General features: G+C 41.6%; 1 pseudogene; it reads right to left on the reverse strand.

Moving 5' to 3' along the window:
- Positions 1–639: 639 nt before the first annotated feature.
- Positions 640–1,620, reverse strand: LOC133027531 (zinc-binding protein A33-like; annotated as a pseudogene).
- Between the last annotated feature and the right edge of the window lie 18,408 nt (positions 1,621–20,028).

The following is a 20,028-nucleotide window of genomic DNA, read 5'->3' on the forward strand; positions in this document are numbered from 1 at the left end:
TGTGAACAATGATCAGCTGTTATTGATAAATGTGTTTTTTGTGGATCTTCATCGTTTGCTTGACTTCAAGAATCCAAACAAAATCTAATTGATAGAAAACTTTTTCCATAGAAGCAAAAAACAAACCAAAGATAAAGATCAGAAAATAATTAACTCTTTTTTACACAGGTGGAAAAGTTGACAGTAGAAATAAAAATGAGTGAGAAGTAAAAGGAGAAATAAACAAAGCTTTAGAATAACGAGTTTAACATTTAAATTCAGCAGTTGTCTCTTGAAGAAATAAACATGATCGATAAAATCTTTATCTCTAACTGCTCTGATCCAGCGTAACAGAGACATTTACAGGTAACAGCTTCAAGTGATCCTTAATGTTAAAGCATGGAAACATCTTCTGAGAGTGGAAGAGGTCCGGAGTGTGTGAGGAAAGCAGGGAGGAGGTAAATAAAAAAACGTGGACTTATTCAACGTACAAACACCTCATGAGGTAGGCTTCTCTAAGCTCCTCTTCCGTTGTGCCACCTACTGTTCTGGCGGGGAATTTTTTCAGCACCCACAGCCTTCAGAGAACCATAAATGAAAAAGAGTCCGTGGGATCCGTGCGTCCCCCGCGCAACGGAGTCAGAGTAGCATATTTCGGCCTTAAGTACTGTCTCCAACCAGGACGTCACAGCTGTGAATCCCTGATCTAAAACCCTCAGCTCCCAGGACTGAGATGTATTTATGAAACTTCTCTGGATTGTCAGGAAGCTTCTGTCTCTCTCCTCGTCTCAAACTGTTCAGATCTTCAGACAGGACGACTATTGGATAAGCAGAGTTTGGGTCCAGAACCACAGGATTTTAGGAGACCACGTCCTTCATCCTGTTCCAGATGTTGAAGCTCAGGTTGCCCAGATGTTTGGCCTCGTCTATCAGAGCTCCTGAGGCCAGCTGTGGATCATCCAGCAGGGGGCGCTCCTGGACTCGTTCCACTGCAGCCTTGTAGTTGAGCAGGAACGAGATGTCTTCAGCTCTCAGCTCGTCCTCTGTGGTTCTGGTTTTGTCTAAAAGAGACTTTACGTCTCTGCTCAGAGCCTCAATCTTCTCCTTCATCATCTGACTTCTGCTCCTCTTCCTCCCTCAGTGCAGCCATCCTGGCCTCCTCTTCCTCCTCCAGAAACTGATGAAGCCTTTTAAACTGCTCCTTGATCTGCGTCTCTGTGAGTCCGGCCTGGACCTTAATGTGTTCTGCTGTTTGTTCAAACTCTACTTTAACACGTTAAAAACAGTGCAACTTCTTCTTCAAGGGCTCCAGAGTTTCCTGAAGCTGCTTCTTGTGTTGTTGTGCAGCTTCATCGATGGGTCTGAATCTATGCTCGGTGTGTTTTTCTGAATCTCTTCAGATGAGACACACTGGCTGCTAATGGTCCAGACAGAAGAGTCTGAGTTTCTCTGAGAGCTGACTGCAGAGAGCATGTGAAGAGCTCTGATCTCTCTCCTGTAAGAAGGTCTCACACAGGTTATTTAACACCAGGCGAACATGAGGTTCTGACTGAGGCTGTGGCTACATGATAGAATGACAGGATCTATGAAGACATCATGGCAGATGGGACAGCAGAGATCCTCTTCTAATCTGGAAGCCATTGAGTCTCCAGGTGATGCTGAAAACAGACAGTCAGTCAGTCACAGCTCAACAAACTTCACTGAGGTTTACTTCCAGAGTCAAGGTGTTTGTTAAACTCACAGTGTGTGGAGCGTCGGCAGGTTGTAGTTTGACTCTTCTCTCCTGTAGCTGGACTCACTCAGGACGTTTGGTCTAGTTTGATTATGTTTGGTTTGGAAGGTGAATGTGATTGTCTGGCTTTTAGCCTGCATCTCTTCAGGGAGGAACAGATGTTTCCTGGTTTCTCTGGTGTGTCAGGACAGGATTGTAAAAAGTAATTCAAGCCTTGGATTTGATAACTGGTTAAAAGTCATTTGGCAGCAACAAACTCATATAGACAAGATAATTGGTTGTAAAATAGCTGCTTGAATATGTTTTTGATCTGCTCAGTGTTCAATGTTCAGGGAAGTTCTGCTCGAGTGAAAGTGAAATATTAACAGGAATTGCAGGGGGGTGCAGTGACCCCCCGTCAGTGCAAAACTGCAGAACCGAAGTCACAATAAAGAGAAAGAAGCAAAGTGCAAATAAATGGACACAATGTCAGAAAATGAAAAAAGGGTTTTATAAATTCAAATCAGCTCAAGTTTGCTTATTAATTTGTGTATGAGTGAAGTAAAAAGTATGACACCATCAAGTGATTATACATTTTGTTGTGATTGTTATAGTTTAAGTGTGACACCATTATATGTTGTGACTTTGGGCATTCAATAAATGTGGCTATCAGAAACATATTTAATATTATTATTAAATAATAACTTTAGTACTTTAAAGCTACCTTGGGGCACCAGCCTTCAAAGGAAGGAAAAAGAGGCAATTTATTGATTAAGTCTCATGAAAGTACTAACTACAAATTTGGAACTTGATGAATAATTTATTATTAACTTAAACCAAAATTACCATGTCAGTAGTAAGCAAAGATGAAGGATATGGAGTTCAGAGGTTGGAAACTTCCCACTTATGCAACATTAATTTTTCAGACAAAAAATTATTATGAAAATGATAAAAGAATTAAAGCCCTCAAAAAGCCAATTAATTTGCCTGAAATTTGAAATCCTTACAATTTCTTCAATTTCTAGGGCAGCAAAGCAGCACTGAACCGGCCCGAACACGTATATTTTGAAGCGTTCCATGCGTTTTGTGCACTGCGGCAAGGATATACGCTTCACTTCCTGCGCCAATCACGTAATGTCGATTCTTGCCTGCTTATTGCCCATTACGGTCAACGATATCAAATGCCACTGTGAACATTTTATGTAAATTGAATGATAGTTGTAAAACAAAGCTTATTTCCTGTTGCCAGTAGGTGACACCATCATTATTATTACGTACAGACTAATAGATCTGTTCATGTAGGGGCTCTGATGTAGTGTGAGCAATTTTGTGACCCTGCACTTATATTAATATATGGAGCTGTTCAGGTCAGGATTGTGATCATAGGTCCAGTGCCGCTGCTAGCCATTTCGGTGCTCTAAGCATAACTCCTTTATCAAACACACACATTCAAGTATTGAGAATCTTCACAGCTTTGTTTTGTTGCAAGTAAACAAGCCAACTTCTCGTGATTTTCTCTCCATTTGAGAGTGTTTTGAATTGTGGGCTACTATGAAACACCCTGCAATCTAGTCCCCTTGGAAAATTAAAATCTGATGGGATTTTAAATGGATCTCTTCGTACTATTTCAACACGATCTGCGTCTAAAACTTGTGGCGGCCAAAGAGCAGGATCAGTTGGAGGGGGCACACAGGTCTCTACATTGTCACCTGCTGATGGACTCTCAATGACAGGACTTGTCATGTAACTTTTTTTTGAGCAATTAAATATATCTCTTGTTCTGCCTGTTTTGTTATATATATTCCCAAAAGCTGCCTAATATTGCTATACTGAAATAAAATTGGCATTATAATTGTAAGCTATTTTATTTAATGACGTTATTGTTGAGGGTTGACTTGTATTTCCTGTTCTAAGCAGGTTGTTGGTAGTGACTCTTATTTTGAAAGGGGGTTTTAAAGGAAGTGGATTCTGTGATGAGTAAAGTTGCATAGTGAGCGGAGAATAAACGGGTGCGCTGTACCGAGCGCATGACCTGCTCTCGTGTTCTTTGTCGGCTGAGTCCGGACCTATGATACAACCAAACGCTCAGCTACATAATTATTAGAATGTGATGATTTTTCAGTTGCCTATTTTCTGGTGCCCCCTAAGGACTTGGTGCCCTACGCACAGCGCGTAGTGCGCGTTATGGGAGCGGCGGCGCTGCATAGGTCAGTAGTTCGGGGACTGTTGGATAATGCAGAGTGGATTTACAAATTCCTTCCTGTTTCATGGCGAATCAGTAGGTGGCGCTATGACCCTGAGGAAATATTGACACATAGAGCTGTTCAGGCTTGGATTCAGATCATGAGACAGCAGTTTGGTGGTGAAAGGACAATGCACCGTGGAGTTATGACAACATCGTCTCCTTTGGCGAAGGATGAACCTGCGCCCCACCTCAATGTTTACACAGTTTGAGGAAATGTTTCAATTCTGACCATGGTCCTATGACTCGACTGAACTCTTTTGTGCTGTAAGAGCAGTTCATCAAAGTATTAAACATGTCACTTCCTGTAGCCAGCAGGTGGCGCTGTGATTTTAAGTCATGATTTCTGTGTAGATGTCATCAGGCCGGGACTCTTGTCTTCCAAGATCGGTGAAAGCTAACTGAGGGGCTTTTCCTTAGATGGCGCTGTTGAGCCATTTTTCCACGCCTATTTAAAATTACTCCAGAATACAATTACTTTTTGGGGTTTTGAATTCCCTGCAAACTTTGGTAACAATTTGAGCATGTCTAGGCCCTGAAAAAGTCTCAAAAGGGAAATACAAATCCTTCGAAATACAATAGGGCCTCCCACCGGAGGTGCTCGGGCCCTAATAATAATCCTTACAATTTCAATAGGGCATCCCACTGTCTCATACTGTTCGGTGCTCGGGCCCTAAATACATTCATGATTGTATCACAGTACTATCTGTATATAAGTGTTTTCAATTAGTAGTACACAGTATATGATAATAAACCTTTAAAACCATAATACGCAGAGTTAATACTGTCTTTGAGAGATTGTGACTTTTCAAGCTGAGTTTAAATGATAATTCTCTTAACCTCTTGTCACATAGAAAAAGTCAGAGTGTTTAGAACTTGTATGTCTCGTACTGTTGATTAACAAGAAGGAGAGTGTCAGAGACTGGGAGAAAAATAAACAATAAGAGCAAACAAGAAGGCGCTTTGTAGTCATTTCAACCAAAGGCACCTGAACTATGAAAGTTTAATTGCTCTGACATGTCTGAAGGCGGCATTCTTACAACTACTGTTGCACCACTATCACAGAAAGCTGTGCAATGCAGAAATGCCTGAGACCAGCTGCTGGTTATGATTCGAAGAGATGCAACTCAACACATTTACACACTGTCATTTATTCTTTTTCCTTAAATGCAAGTGAACTCAGGGACGACACCTGAAAATATTATATGGAACATTTGGAAAACAGCAAAGAGCTTATCTGAGTGTGTTGTTGAATGTGGAGAGGAAGGATTTATTGATGACGATGTTAAAATTCATTGCCTGAGACTACTTCAGACTATTATAACCAGTATAACAACATGAATATTCAATGTGAAATGCCCTGCTCATTGAAATGGCCTGAGGACTCGCTGGTTGATTGTGATCCATGAAAGCTGACAATCGGCACATTGCAGAGGCCATAACCTGGTGCTTGCACGCTGATGACAGTGTGAAGCAGCAGTCTCAAACATAGCAGTAATTGAACATTACTCCTGTGGAGAGAGGCTAAAAGCATCTCCGCCAGTCTTTTTACGCTGACATCCTCTTTTACTCTCATCACCCTCTTCTCCATTTCCCCTTCTTTCTGGCCAGCACTCCTTTAATTGTAATGGCCTTTCTGGGAAGGTTAAAAGCAGATCAGAGACACTGGACATCACTTAAAAACATAAAAACAAACTTTGCCATTTACACTGCTGAGCTCTCCCTGTCTCTGTGCTGGTGAATCGTTACAATAAAAGCTCATGAATCCACACTGATCACAGTTTTGAGGGGGCCTATACAATCTTTGTTACCAATGACTATGCAGATAAAGAACACAATATCTGCAACTTAGGAGTTTTGTAGTATACAGTGAGTGTAACCCGGAAAAAAATACATACTCTGGTGTATGTGTGGTAATAACGTTGCTTTAACAGCACACTGGTTGCTTTTTGCGATCATCATCAAAAGGCCAAGCTTAAATTTTTAACGAGGAGGAAGAAAACTTAAAGCTTCACTGAGATTAACAAATGACAAGCAGGTTCAATTCCATAGTCAGCACAGTGCAGTCAGTGTCACAGGTACAGTTCCAATTAGTTTGTGTCAAGAGATCAATCTTCAGTCAAAGGTCATTGTGTCTCCCGTTTGGATCAAGACAATAATTTGACTGAGACCATGTTTAGTATTTCACCTTATACTATAAAACATGTTGGTCTATCTAATGGCGTATACTTTATTTGACAAATGTAAAATAACTGCAGGAGTGAGATTAATTTCTCAGCTAGAGGAACAAGAGCTTCAATTAACCTCTTGGCAGCAGAGAAGAGTCAACGTAATTGTCTAATTTTTAGAAGACAAGTCTCATGAAGCTTTAGAGGGTGGTGGAGAAGTTTAGTTGTTTGGAAAACTCACGTCAGCGCTCTGGGCTTGAAATAAACTGATATTAATTAGTACAGACTGCCATTATTTGTCTACGCCGAGAAAGTTCTGTTTTCACCTCTGTCCGTTTGTTACCTCCGTCAAGTAAGTTATTCACCGATCCTTTCGTGTGTTTGTTTGTCAGCAATATTAACCGGAAAGTTCTGAAGAGATTTCTACAAAACCTTGTGGAAGGATGGGTCATGGGCACCTGAGACATCTTAACAAATTTACTTTTGGGCCTTTGCAGAGGTATCTCCTGACTGTCATTCTAATGGTGTCTCTTTGATCCTGAAAAGTTTGCTTCCACAAATGGGAAACATTTTAAACAATGTAAAAATGAGGGGCACATCTTTGACTGTTGAGCTTCTCACTTCAGAACAGTTCATTAGCACATTTGATTAAGCTGGACATGATTCGAGCTAGGGCTGCTCGATTCTGGAAAAGAGGAGAATTTCTTCCTTAGAATTGAGGTCATGATTCTCACTCATAATTTTTTCACAGCAAATGTTTATTGCACTCATTCACGTGCAGAAGGAAGCACAACAAAATATAAAATATGATAGTGCCTGATTAGTCATTGATGTTGTTGTTGTCGGGTGCAGGGATTTTTACCTGACCTTTTCTTGGCCTTTACAGATATTCTTGCGCATCACTGTCACAAATCTCGTCTTGGAGCTTCAAAGGAACCACAACTCTCTAACAATGATCCTTTCTTTGAGTCACTTACAACTTTCGAATTAACTGCCATGACACTATCATTCGGCTGCCGAGCTTGATTGGGCCTAGAGGCCTGTTAATGAACAGTGATAGAGGCTGAATGAGGCCAATCTGTAATAGATATTATGGGGAGGGAAGAGGAACTGTGTGTGTGTGTGTGCGTGAAATAATTTTTCTGTCTGAACCTGTCCAAGGCGGAGAGAAAACTAACCAAGCTCAACCTGAATGCGACTGGCATTTTGTTTTTTGAGTCCAAACCCGACGTAAGTTATCTGAGTACAATGATCGGTTCCTACCAAAGATGGTTATTGTTCGTTTTCCCAATTATGTGCAAAGGGCTGGGGTTGGGTCTTGTATCCCCAGTCTAGTCCAGATGCTCAGCCGAGGGTTCACCATCAGGGCTGTGTTCCCAATGATGCGCTGGTCCAGATCAGAGAACTCTGTCATCCTGTCCCCTTCACTTTCTCCTTTCGCCTTCTCTCTTCGACAATTTTTTTGACAATATTTCTTTAGACTTCAGATTTGGGATCAAACCACTTTTTAAAATTCAATAACTACTTCCTGCCCAAACAGCTTTCACTAAACATGTTATTGCACCTTGTGTAGTTTTTTTTGGGGGGGGGGGGCTTTCTTAACATTTTGGGTCCTTTGTCTTTAAATTTCTGTGTAGGTATCTTGGCTTCTTAATAATAAGTTCCTGTCATTTCTGTTTGGGCATACTGTCCTGAATTCTTATGCCCTGTTATGGGCATTGGTTGGGTGTTGGCCTATGCTATTTATGAATAACTGTCATGCGCTTTCAACTCACAAAGACATGGCATTCATCAATATAAGAACACATGTGCAATGTTTTCTTAGGAACTTTATTAAGAACAAATTAAGAAAAACCTTAGAAGATAGTGGCGAATGAGGCCCATAGTCTTTCCTAATGATAACTTAATACATGATTACAGTTTATTATCCAAATAAATTCACAGTCCAGCATTATAATTCTCATTCCTTTTGTATGTACTGTGATCTGGCAAAGCACAAAAATCACGTGCCCAGTGTGAAGCAGAAACAATGGAATTTACTACTACAGTTTGGTGCAGGAGCTGCAGAGTAACCACATGGGCTGCGTATATGTCGACAGATCTAAGCTGGTTGTGATTGATCTTTCCTCCTACTATTAGATTGGTATTGATGTGCCAGCAGGACAGATGGCCACACCTACATCCAGGGTCACACTTCAGAAGCTCAAATTTAATCGAAATAATAATACATTTTTTATGATCAAGCTGCATGGAGGTTCCGAAGTGAGCGGAGAGTAGCAGGGAGTGTGCAGGGTAACATTATGAGGAGCGTTTACAGCCAGCATTTATGAGTCTGCAGTAAAACACACTGGAAACTGGGAAGCATAACAGCAAAACACTTTGTGTTTAAGATCCAAAAGCTACTGTGCAAAGTTCATACAACACTAGCCTTGTTTTTAGCCAATCGGTCAACATTTTAAAAGTAGGCATTTGAGTATTCCGTTATTTCTGCTTTTAAAACTGCTCTGCATGATTAACAACTACTCCTAAATTCTCTACATCTGAGAGCAATCTAGATTTCTTCATCCACATACTCACTACAATTTGATCATCCTTTCGCCTTCATAACAACTCTATGGCAGTCATTAAAGAAATACAATTGGTGGGAGAATACACTAGTCTACATTGCAGATAAAGATGCCAGTGTGACAATCTGTATGATGTCTGAAGATAATGCAGAAAAATAGAGACAGGAGTTAGATAGATAGATATGCAGCAGCATGAAAAAATGCAGGCAGAATAAAAGAGACTTTTTGTGGCGTTTAATATTCATTCATTGGCTGGACTGCTGACACAGTGAGAGCACTGCGCTCAGGATTTATAGCTACTTCTAATGGGCATGCCCAGAACCAAAGCACTGCAGTCAGCACATTCTCCTTCTGCGCATACACACAAAAACAGCCAGCTGCACACAATCGCACACACAAAAACATATCACGCACACCCCTGCGTAGCTGCTGTCTGAGTGCATGTATCAGTAAAACTATTGGACAGGGGAACATACAGACGTGTTGCTGTTGTGTGACTGTCTGCGGCAAAACAAGGTGTTTTCAAACACACACACAAACACACACTGACCTGCCCAACTGGGGGTCTCCATGTACAGCCGATTGTTTTGTAAAGGCTCCATTATGCTACTACGAACCCGTTACGGACGGACGAACGGACAGATGGGACGGACACTTTTTCATTTATACCTCTCCGTGTTGAAAACAATTCACCGCCAGAACAGTAGGTGGCGCAACGGAAGACAAGCTTGGAGAAGCCTACCTCACGAGTAATCAGGAGAAGTCCACGCTGTTTATTTACTTACTCCCCACGTACACACAGTGTAGGCTACGATGGCAACTAAATAAAATAAAGTGAAACCCAGCAGGTCAAGATGCTGATGTAATCGTTTCTTAGCGCAGCGGTTCCCCAGTCTTGTTTCCGAACTGTGTTGCTAATTCCACAGCTTGAAGCTCCGTGTAGCTTGAAGCTAGACGGAGCTAGCTAGCTCCCCTCCCAGCTAGCTTCAACCCCAGCTTCCACACACAGTCAGCAGGGACTCCCAACACTAACTACTACTATCCAGTGTTTGCTTCTAACCTGACGGTATTGTAAAAACAGTGTCATGATAGAAGTGGAATTAAAGTCGTGACGGCGGGTTTTTGCACTGTTACCACCGCAGTTAGCATGGTGGCTAGCCCGCTAGCGCCGTTTTGAAAGCTTGTTACAACCGTATGTGACCGTGCACACACGCCACTGGTGGCCGGACAACTCCGCTGGCTTAACACACACGTCACATTAATCGTAGAATCGTAGTTGTGTTTGTGTTTATTGTGAAGCAGGAAGTTTGAGGTCCAGAAATGTGAAATCCGGAAATGACGTCGTAAGGAAATGATGTCGTCGCGGACCAATCACAGCCTAGGGCTGTCCGTGGGGTCTCCGAAATAAACACGGACAGTTAGAAAAATTAGAGGTGCACGAAAAGCTCTCCGAGGCGCTCGGAGAGGGCGCTCCACGGCGGATAGGGCGGTCTTATCTGTCCGTTTCCGAAAAAACGGACAAGTATAAAGGAGCCTTAAGAAGGGACCTATGTACCGCCCTGTCAAAGACGAATAAAACAGAGATAAAAAGGTCAGAAACATTTTAACATCCAATGCAGGCAAACAAACAATTCAAAAGAATATTTAGACAGATGCCTTATTCACATGCAAGACATTTGATGTTCTAAACCAACCAGATTCAATTTTTTGTTCAATCAGACAGAAAACAATTGAATTCGATCACAATAATAATAACAATAATAATATAAAAACAACAACAACAATCATAATAAAAATAATAACAAATTCAAAAGGATTCTCTGCAGATGGTCTGCCACTCTCCACAATCCACTATGATACCGATTTAGCTGTCTATTTAAGCTGCAGCACATTTACATCTTTTTGTTTTCCTCTTTTCATTATGTCAATGTAAAACAGATTCAAGTCAGGCATTGTTGCCAAATTCTTTACTATTTTCTGCTGCTGCAATAAACACTTCAAATGTATCACTGAACTTCAGGTGTGTCTGAATTTAGAAATAACAAGTAATCCAGGCCTTTATGTCTTTAATCCATTCCTGATGTTTAACTGAAAGTATTGCCTATAGGATATGAAGAATATATAAGGTGAATAGTATGTGTCCAACCAGAGGACATTGAGGAACTTAGTGCCTAATTTTTTAAATGGACAAACTGGAATCTGAGACTTGTTTAAATCCAAATAACATGTTATCCTGTGAATGATTGTGTCAAATGCAGCACTAACATCTAGCAGGATGAGTATGGAAACACATCAATCATCTAAATCCAGAAGTTCATTATTAACATTCAGTATTGCTGTTTCTGTGCTTTGTTCTCAGAGTGACAGATAATTCCTGTGCAAATAATCACATTTTTCAAGAATTTTTTTATTGTGTACTTATATACCTACTATATTGACTATAATGCTCTCAGCTGCCAATTTATTAGGTCCAACTTAATTAAATGATGCTACATTAACATTTATACATTCAAACAGTTATAAAATTCTCATTGTGTTGATTTTGTTTAAGCTACACGTGTTTCTAATATTTTGTCCGCTATCAATGAAGGTAGACTTAATGTAAGAAACCCCTCTCATTATGACACACCAACAGTTCAAAGGCACCACTTTACATTTTACTGAGAGTGCCCCTATAGCCAAACAGTAGCTGTGACAGCGGGGCTTGGTGATGCTGGTGTGATGACGGCGGGGTGGCACCTCTGACTGCTCGCTGCTGTATGGTAATTATTGTGGAGTGCAATGTTGGAGAGAGGCCTATTCTGATGTTGGGGGGAGAGCCCTGAGTGCTGACCATCAAACAATGGCTTGTAAATACTTGGGGCCTACAAGGCCCAGCTGAAACCAGTTGGGCCAGTTTCACTCTTAATTCACACCTTCCTCAGACAGCCTGGAGCCTCGCCTCAGTGGGGGGGCATCTCGGGTGTCCTTCAAGAGAACCCCAACTGTAACACTGAAACGCCCACTGAGGTCGAATCCCCGCCCACTAAGGTCGGAACCCTGACATTCTTATTGGCTGAGAGCCAACTGAAGCCCATTACCACTTCCTGAAGAGGCTGGACCTCTCAGGTAGAACAAAACCGCTGAACTCACAGAAATCTCTCTTTTTTTACTCCACTGCTCAAGTTGTCTTCAGACTTCCAGAGGCCTAACCACACAACTCAGTAACTAAGGAGGCGATTAGACGTTTGTTTAATTCAATTTATTTGATTTGATTTCATTTCTTCTATCTCAGTCGAAGTTTTATTTTGATAGGACTTTTTGCTGTTTTAACTTGAAAGACTGAAACAGGAAGTGCACCCGCGGGATGGACTCTGACACTTTTCACAGACTTTTCTTTTTCCACACGATCTACAGACGGCTTCCACGGCCGTCCCCTGCAGAAGCACGACGTTCATCCCGCTGAGGAGTATGACAAAATCCACTCCGTTTCTGTAAAGCAGCACGAATTTCGCTGTTACAGAAGAAAGACGAAGTTTCATTCCGTCAAGGAGCACGAGGAATTCGCTCCCTTTTCCGGTCTAGCGGCGAACTCCGGAGCCCGCTCGAGTGACCACGTGATTTCACTGGCCCCCGGCACATTCGCGCAGGCACACCGCGAGGGTTGTACAGTAAGAGACTTATGTTGTCTGGGCAGATACGTAGCGTATTGTTTAATATTTGAGTGTATTTGTTTGCGGGACCTCAGTGTCTCATTGTCTTAGCCGCGGCGAGTCGCCACTTCAGGTTTCCGGTTACGGCCGTATGTTACAGTTTTTAAGCGCCGTGACGAAGCGTCTCCGGCTGCACTGTTCCCGTCTGAACAATTTTACAGAGATTTTACCGGTTAAACTTCAGCACATAACGCTGTTTGGGTGCTGAGTGGTTTAATCACTGTTAACTTATCTCCGGCGTGTTTTAAGAGCTTCTTTGAACTCTCCTTGCATGTTTTCTCTCTCTTCGCTCTCTCTCTCTTTTCTCCTAAACCTACGTATACAAACGTTCCGATCTGTATTTATAATACAATTCATGTCACATAGTTAAATCTATATTTAGAGGGCCTGAACGCATCTTGCCGCCATTTTGACGCCAAAGCTAAGCTAGAACAAAGAATCCTTTTGTTCTGCCTCCTCCTTTGTGTCCCACACGTGGTCCGGCGGCCATAGGAGATTATTCATCTCTAGACCCGCCCTCCATTCTGGCTCTAAATTCATAAACGAATCCGCCATTTTGTTTTGTAGTCAGACCACCATTTTGAGAGTTTTTAGGCCTAATGACTCCTTGAATCATTGTTTGCCTCCATCTTAAATGTGACGTCACCACGTGACTGCATCATCGCCACGCCCCCTTCCTTTTCTCTCTCACACACACACACACACCGAGACACACTGATAGACACACACACAGACAGACACACATACACAGATACACATAGATGGACCATAGGTTACATGTGTTTCTAAATTGTGATAAATGCTGCTGCTGTTGTGATCTTTGAAATATTGGAGTTTGTTAAGATGATGAATCATTAAATAACACTAACTTTATTTCACAAACACACACAGACACACACAGAGATACTTTGACACAGACACACACACAGAGACAGACGTACATAGACCACAGGTATTACATGTATTGTCTGAGTTGTGATGTGATGCTGCTGTTATCTTTGAAATATTGGAGTTTGTTAAAATGATGAATCATTAAATAACACTAACTTTATTTCCCCTTTTGAATAAATGCTTTTGTAATTAAAGTATCTGTAGTCTGTGATTATTTGTGCATATGTGTGTGAATACAGCTGGATTATGATTGCCTGTGCTCAAACTAAAAACCCTTCACTGTTTATTAAATAATCATTAATATTAACTATTGAGATTATTAATTTAACAAGTATCATATGAGACTGATACTTATAGCTTGATTCGTTGGTCCCTGTAACCAGGGTGGTGCCCCGCTACGATAAGTAATTATTACAGATTGTATCATTCTTAATTGATAATTTTATTGTTTTCATTAATTATTTAACTATTCTTAATGGATAACCTTATCATTTCTAATTGATTATTTTACTATTCTTAAGTGATAGCCTTATCATTTTTAATTATTTTTAATAAATAATCTTTATTATTTTAATAATCATATTTCATGATTATTAATAATTAGCCAACGTCAAGTCTACTCCTATTGCACCACACGGATTAAAAATGTATGCGGCAAGCAAAGGATGGTAACTGTGTTAAATGGTTTGCATTCATCCGATCTCTAGTTCTAATACCCTCTAGTGATTGTTTGTTTGTGTTTGCGCGTGTGTGTGTGTGTTTGTATTTGTACGGGTATCTTTATGAGTACCATTTACCCACTTTCAAGGGTCCTTTTAAGTGTTACCACCTACTCCTAGGGGCCTGAGTTATTTGTAAGGTAAGGGTTATGGTCAGACATTTAGTTGATATGGTAAGGTCAGGGTAAGGAGGAAGGGAATGTATTATGCAGTAAAAGGATGTGTTTGGGTGTGTGTGAGGTTACAATGAAACAGTCAGGGATTTGGGAGTCATCTTTAATCCAGATTTGTGCTTAATTCTCACTTAAAACTAATTTCTAGGACCACCTTTTTTCACTGACGTAACATCTCAAAGATGAGATGTGTCCTTTTTCAAAAAGATGCAGAAAAACTAGTCCACGCCTTTGTTACATCCAGACTTGATTATTGTAATTCCTTAGTATCAGGCTCCAGCAATAAGTCGTAAATACCCTTATCTTTCTGATGTTCTCTATTACACGTGGCATCTCTTGCACTTCCGTCCATGCTATGAGAGGGATCCCTCATATGTGGCTCTCTCTGAGGTTTCTGCATTCTTTTTACCCTATTGAAAGTTTTTTTTACTCTTGTCGAGGGTTAAGGGCAGAGGATGTCACAACATGTTAAAGCGGAAGAGGGCTTGCCTGTAACGTATTTTTATGTGACGAGAACAACAACAGAAGAGGAGACGGAGGGAATGAAACATTGTTCGGTCCGGAAATGTGTTAGATTCCGGAAAATGACGTAGTGCGGAAATGATGACGTTAGCGGACCAATCACAGCCAAGGGGTATCTCTAGGCTCGCAGACATGCCGACGTGTAGTTAGAAAAATCAGAGGTGCACGAGCTCCACGGCGGCGAAGCCGTTTCCCATTTGTCCGTCTCAGTCAAAACGGAGTAGCATATATCGGCCTTTAGACTGGCTAAAACAACAACACATTTGGTCTTTGCAAACACAAATGATCAAGCCATGGGATTATTTGCATACAGAGCAGGGGAGTGAGACCCCACAATCACAAGTGTTCCCTTGAGGTGCATGTGCAGACGCATTCTAATGCCAGGTGTGAAGTGACGCACTGATAGCTATCCTCTTGTGATCAGATCACCCGAGACCCAAATGTGTGTAAACTGGATGATGCTCAGCAAAGTGATGGTTGCCACTATAAGGAGTTTCAGTGGCATTGCATTTCAGAGATCCAAGATGGCGCCATACTAACGGGAGCCTGTCGTAGCAGCTCCTGGTATTACTGTCGGTTTCTTGTGTTTTTATTACGTTTGCTGTTTGTTTTTTATATTTATTTTTGCACTGCTCTGTGCATCTTCATACCGCACAAGGACGAGGTGCTTTTGCAACTGATCGGACACTTTTTAAAACTTTTTACCGCACTTCGGTCTCTTCGGATCACTGGGAGCATGCCTGCAACACACGGTGGCATTGTTTACACCAGCGACCAGCTGATGGCCCTGAGGCACACCACCCTCTTGGCCGGAGAGAGACCCACCATCCCGGAGGAGCTTAAGAGGAGGATCGAGGGGCTGCAGAGCAGGGATTAAACGGAGGATGGAGAAGAGGAAGTTTAAGCCCTTCACCCCTGCAGTCATCACTGGCAAATAAAGTGGACGAGCTGGAAGCGCTCATCAGGACACAGAGGGAGTACAGGGAGTCCAGTATTGTGTGTCTCACGGAAACGTGGCTGCACGAGCAGATACCGGACTCCAACGTCACCATTCCCGGCTTCCAGACGGTCCGAGCCGACAGAAACACCACCGCGACCAGCAAGAAGAAAGGAGGGGGCCTCGCTGTGCTCGTGAACAACAGGTGGTGTCACCCCGGGCACGTCACGGTTAAACAGCGTGTCTGCAGCCCGGACATCGAGCTTGTCGCCGTCGGACTTCGTCCGTATTATTTGCCGAGGGAGTTTTCCAGTGTTTTCGCCATCACTGTTTACATTCCTCCATCCGGGAACGCAGAAGCAGCGTGTGACGTCATCCACACTGTGACTGCAGGATTACAGACACAACACCCCGGGGCCTTCATCTTCATCACAGGTGACTTCAATCATGCCTCCCTCTCATCCACACTCCCAACCTTCTTCCAGTTTGTAAAATGTGCAACACGTGAAAATAAGACTTTGGACCTGCTGTATGCAAATGTGAAGGATGCATACAGCTGCACTGCCCTGCCACCACTGGGCAGGTCAGACCACAACCTTGTCCTGCTCTCACCATCTTACAAGCCTGTGGTTCAGCAGCACCCAGTCACAGTGAGGACTGTGAGGAAATGGTCTCCTGAGGCCATGGAAACACTGCGTGGAGCCCTGGAGGCCACAGACTGGGCTGCTCTGTATGAGCCACATAGTGAGGACATTGATGGCATGACTGACTGTGTCTCTGAGTACATTGGGTTCTGCATTGACAACACCATCCCCACTAAAGAGGTTCGCTGTTACCCAAATAACAAGCCGTGGGTAACAAGCGACCTGAAGGCCCTTCTCGAGATCACGGGACAGAGCAGAACTCAAACGGGTACAAAGGGAGCTCAAGCGCAGCATCAGGGAGAGCAAGGACAAGAAAACTTCAGAAGAAAACTGGAGCACAAACTGGAGGACAACAACACCAGGGACGTCTGGAGTGGGATGAAGGAGATCACCGGCTTCCAGAGGAGAGGGGGGGAGCAGCTGGGGATGAATGACGTGCGAACGAGCTGAACACATTCTTCAATAGGTTCAACTCCAACCCCCCCACCCCCAGCGGACCCTCCACTGGCTCTACTGCCTCTCCGAGCAACAACCCCCACCTCCCCCCCCAACACAGAGGCCGTCTACAAGAAGGGCCTGAGCCGGCTTTAGTTCCTGAGGAGGCTCAGGTCCTTCAATGTCTGCAACAAGATGCTGCAGATGTTCTACCAGTCTGTTGTGGCGAGCACCATCTTCCATGATGTGGTGTCCTGGGGTGCGGGCATCAAGGCAAAGGACGCCAACAGACTGAAAAAACTCATCAAGAAGGCAGAGTCTGTGGTTGGCTCTAAGCTTGTCACCCTGGAGGAGGTGGTGGAGGACAGGATGCTGGCAAAACTGCTGGCAATCATGGACAATCCCTCTCACCCCCTCTACAAAACACTGGACAAGCTAAGGAGCAGCTTCAGCCACAGACTCATTCAACCCCGCTGCTCTAAGGAACAATACAGGAAATCGTTCCTCCCAACCGCAATAAGACTGTACAACTCATCTACCTCTGTCAGAGCAACCATCACGGAACTGTACTAAATAAACCTGTCTCCTTGCACTGTGTACCCTGTACAACACTCTGCTCCATATACTGGAACACTTACTTCACATCATATGTGTTAATATAAACCATATTGATATTATATATCATTTTATACAATAAACTCTGTCTACATATTCTTACACTCATAGTATATTATATTATCTATTGTATAGTCAAATACTTATATTTATACCTCTACTATATATCATATCATATTATATCATACTCTCTGTATATATAAGTCTATATACACATATTTATACATATGTACATGTTATTATTATCATTATTATTATATTTACTATTATTATTATTTATACTGTTGCTGCTGCCATTATTACTATATGGGTAGTTGACAAATAAGGGTGAAACAGTATTTTTTTAATAAAGTTCTAATGAGGATAACAGTTGTATGAAATTATAATGTTCAAATGCTGAATTTTTTTAAACTGGTAGTGTTCCGTGGATTTTTTGTATAATTTCATTGCGGTGTGACAGGCCGTCACACCACAGAACATTTTCATCCTTGTGGCCATTTTGAGTCGTTGCTATACAAGACTGACCTTAGCTATTATGCTAACTGAATAATAACACAGTTTAACCTTAATATGTTTAATTAAATTAAAAAAAGGACACATTTTTAACTACAGCCGTCACACTACAGGACTCTCAAAAAATGACACATTCATTGTCTGACAGAAAGAGTGAAATTTATGAAATGAATCAGAGGTTAACAGTCACCTTTCAACATACACAGTACATTCCAACATCTAGGGGGCTTCCTGGTAGTTGGATAAACTAAGGGCCCCTATAGTTGTCCATGTAACTGCCGTTTCAAAAATCTGATTTTCCATGTCACGCCACAGGACAGCATTTGTGTTACGAAAGTTATTTTGCTGTAAATACTAATATACTAGTTTTGTGCATATTAAAACCTAATATTAAGAAAGTCATTATATACAATATAATGCCAAGGCAGTTATTACCTGCTCCAGATATTTCTGGTTTATTTTGTTAATATGTAAGTTTAATGCTTACAGTCACACCGCAGGACATTTTGCGTATTCACTTTAAAATATAATCAAAACATAACAGATATTTCATACAAAATCTTAAGTTTAAAACAAAGTACCATAATATGCATCACATCCATGTGTTGTTTAAGTGGTTAAATGCATCTAAATAAACATTCACACTTAATTACAGAAAAATCATGCGTCATGTCATCCACCCATACTGCTATTATATTGGTATAATTACTATCATATATAAATATATATTATGTTATATTATATACTATATATACTTTACTATTTTATATACTGTGTAACAATAACATTACCATCATATCATCAGTACTATTACCATCTTCTTGCCACTGCACCTTATCTACCTATTTATCTTGTGTTTCTGTTTTTATTCTTTCTACCACAATATTTTTTATTTTAATCTATTGTATTGTATTTTATTGTATTCAAATATACCGGCTGCTATGACGACTTAATGCAATCGCTATTATTTGTACAAGGAGCTTTGTAAAGTCTGTCAATAACCCTGATGAGGGGCGGGCTTTCTCGGATAAGCCTACAACCAACATGACTGCTACTACACTTACTGCCACAATATTACCATATCACTGATGACATAATAATTATAATTTATAGTAATGAAATGTAATTATTTTTATAATAACAAAAATAAAGACCAAAGTAAAGGCCAGAATCTGATTTGTAATCTGGATGTAGTGTAGTGGAACCACAGTGTTTGCACTCTGTAAAAACCTCATCTATCATCAGTGTAATTAAAGTGTATTCTCACCTGTTTTTGCTGCTGCTAACTCTAATGAATAGCTTGATAAAGCACATTTATAATGGTAGGTTAGGAGGAGTGAAACAAGCAGTGCCTCTAACTGACCATCATGGCCACAGGAAATTATTGTCGGATATCACTGAGTGGAAGGATTTGACAAGATGACCCACCAGCTTTAACAGCATTGCCACTTCGTCTGATCAGGTTGTACTTAGGAGGAAGTGATGTGCTCAATGAAAGTTTGTGTGTGTGTGTGTGTGTGTGTGTGTGTATGTGTCAGGGCTGAGCACCTCAACTATGGGGGCCCCTGGCAGGTGACTGGACCTGATTCCATTAAGCAGCCAGTAATTGGCCCATGGTTAATCAAATCAACTTTAATACCTCCAATCAAATTACAGCAACCTCCTGTGTCCCATCACACTGAGCCAGAGAAGAAGAGATAGAGGGAGAGATTAAGGAAAAGTAGGGAAACAGAAAAATGCAGACAAATTAAATGGTCTGTATTTATGTAGAGCTTTTCAAGTCTTAATGTTCACTCACAACGCTTTACAATTCAGTTTATTGCCATTCAACCATTCACAAACACATTCATACAGTGCATCTATGGGCAGCACTTTTTCTATGAGGGGCAATTCTGGGTGCAGTTTCTTTCATAAGGACACTTCGGCATGCAGATGGAGAAGAAGACGATCTGTCTACCCGATCATAGCCTCAGCCGCCCCTCGATGTAATGCAAAAGCCCATATAAAATTGTGTGGATAAGAGCAGTAAACCTATGGCCAATAAATGAATTGTAAATGATTAAAGGAAGAGTGAATAGAGGAACTGGGGAACTCACGTAAGACGCAGGTAGAGAATGAAAGAGTGGAAATAGGTAAGAAACGGGGAACACAGTAAGATATAAAGAGTGTTGAAATTGAAATAGAAGGCAAAGACACGGAGAGGAGGAAGGGATAAGAAGA

This window comes from Limanda limanda, chromosome 21, assembly GCF_963576545.1.
Source record: "Limanda limanda chromosome 21, fLimLim1.1, whole genome shotgun sequence".
Taxonomy (NCBI): domain Eukaryota; kingdom Metazoa; phylum Chordata; class Actinopteri; order Pleuronectiformes; family Pleuronectidae; genus Limanda; species Limanda limanda.